Consider the following 2,828-nt stretch of genomic DNA (forward strand, 5'->3'; position numbering starts at 1 on the left):
AATACATATTTACCCTCGTAATTGTATATATTTATTATTATTATTATATTCAATAAATAATCATCCTAGCTATACAATAAATTGTTGTAATTTAACCTTAAAAATAATAAATGATTAAGTAATATGTACAAGTAAATAGAAAATAATTTTATGATTTAAATAAAAAGGTCAATATCATCAGTTATTAATTTTTTATAACACTCATTTATTTTTGAAACCTTGAATACTTTTTCAATCTCATTTCATCAACATTTGGCTTTGGTATTGAAACTATATTGGTCGGAATTTGCAAATTGTCATCGATTGTACTTGTTTCTGTATTTAAAATGTTGCCTTTTCTTGCATTCATTTTGATATTTTCAATTATAATTTGTCGCCAATTGTTTGATGGATTTTCGTAACGATTTTTTAACGTATAACGGCCGATTGGTTTTGAAAAAACTAACTTATCTCCTACGAGTGTTTTATTTACATTATAATTGTGATCGAGAATGGCAATTATCGAACGTAAATACATTCCATTAAACTTGAGGTGTATTCTTTTTGGCATATATTTAAAGCGAACGTTATGGTAAGACTCCAAGCGACCAGTATGTACAAAATGTTTTGCATGTTGTAAATCTTTTAACAAATCTTTAGCCATAATAATTTTTTTCAACGCAAAGTAAGAATCACTATTAGGATGTATCCAAAGCTTGTTTTTTAAGTCTTCGTCGTTTAACTTTTCGTGTTCAAATTTTATTGTTCTGCCATTATCTTCCCATTCGTGTATATTACTAATGTGGTTAAGAACTGAGGTGAATTTTTCAACAAGTAATGATCCGTCACCATTACAAGTTTGAGAGGACCACCATAAATGGTTATTTATGCTCGTTTTCCATAAATATGCATCTGGATATTTTTTGTCAAGTCCTTTCAATCTTTTCGACAAACTCTTAGACAAATGCCATACATCAAATTCATGTTCAATTTGAGGATATTTTGTACGTAAAAAATATCGAATACCTCTATGTCGATCCGTTAGAAATAGTTCAATATTACAATTTTCTTCTTCAATTAATTTATCGATAAACGATTCGCAAGCTTTTCTTTCCAAATCTCCAGAACCCATACCTTTTTGGACTAAATTAAAATCAATAATTTTACTGCTGTGCAAGTCCATTACTGAGTAAGTGCAATATTTTGCACAAAAACCCGGGGAATCAAATTGCCCATCTCCAGCCAACCAAATATTTTTTTCAGAATTTTTAATTTCATTTAAATTGTTTTTTCGATGTTCACGCCACATATCATTAATTAGTGGACCTGTATGTAATTTAGTAATAAAATCGTATGTTGTACGTGAAAAAAAAGCTAGATTTATTGATCGACAAAAAACTAACATTTGAGCAAATAAAATTCCGGAAAGCGTTAAAGCTGCTCCTATTACAATATTCCCTTCTGGGCGTTTTCCAGTATTTTTTTTTGAAAAGTCCATTGAAAAGTGTGGCCCTCTTCACAAACTGTAGTAACCGACAAAAATGTACCTTGAACATAATGTTTCATAGATATATTTCTTGTTGAACATTCTTGACAGTGTTTAAACAAACATAAAATATTTTCCCAAAAAATTATAAAACAAGCATCGTTGTCAATGTTTGGTTTTGAAATTAAATCATTATCGTCAGCACGTGTGTCAATATCATCTTCATCACTTTCTTCTTCACTGATATCTTCACATAATTCAAATGACAATTCGTTATTAGACTTTAGTAAATACTGAGCAACATTTTCACTGCCTAAATCACATTGAACACCAATATGATTAATATTATTATTTTCATATTCTTGAATAAAATCTATAGAATTGAAACTTAAGTCAAAAGATTGTTCATTTTGTGTTTCCAAAAATTGTTGTTCATCTTTAGATTTTTTTACTGGTGTGCTCGATTTTAATGCAATTGACGTGATTTGATTTTGTCTTTTTCTATTTTGTCTTTCACATCTACTCGTAGATGGTAAGGTAAGAGAAAGGGCGTCCGATTTTGTTTTGTAAATGGTAGGAAATACATTAGATTTTAATCTGATCACTACCTTAGTGTCTGGCATAAGTTGCTCGCGTAATACATCAGACTCATTGAAATCATCACTTTTAAAATGGGACGAACAAATTCTGTTATTTTTTCCTGGTATAAAATGTTTACGTTTACAAAAATTAACCCATACCTTATATCTTTGTGGGGATTTTTCACGCTTTGGGAACCTATAAAAATGAACGTTCTTATTTGTTTCTTTGTGGCTATAACACGCACAACCGAAAACCGAACACAACATTTTAAGTTTAACAATAATTAATTAATAATAGTTAATAATAGTTAGTTAATAATTAATTATACAAATAAAAATGAAAACGAACGAAATAATAACTTTTTACTGTTGAATATGGGTCACATTACGAAGCATATCAACGACTGATGTCTGATAATGAACGGGAAAATATATTTATAAAAATTGTTATGGTGTACGGACAATATTATTATAAAATAATAATAACTAAGATAAGGTTGCAGTCAAAACATTGGAAAGTGGTGGATATTATTTAACATGACCGGCTGGTGAAATATTTGTAAATTACTAATAAACGAAAATATGTATAAATAATGGATAAATTAAATGTTTTCCATCCTTAATAGTTTAATATTTATTATTTCAATAGGATGTTGGTATCAAATTGTAGGAAAATATCTATGCTTTTATAATATGAAATCCATTTTTCATTTCAAGTATTTTAAGTTAATTTATAAATAAATAACTAACGACGCGTGGAGGATTTGCGTGTATTGAAATAG

The sequence above is a fragment of the Myzus persicae genome, unplaced genomic scaffold, assembly GCF_001856785.1.
Source record: "Myzus persicae strain clone G006 unplaced genomic scaffold, MPER_G0061.0, whole genome shotgun sequence".
In the NCBI taxonomy this organism is placed as follows: domain Eukaryota; kingdom Metazoa; phylum Arthropoda; class Insecta; order Hemiptera; family Aphididae; genus Myzus; species Myzus persicae.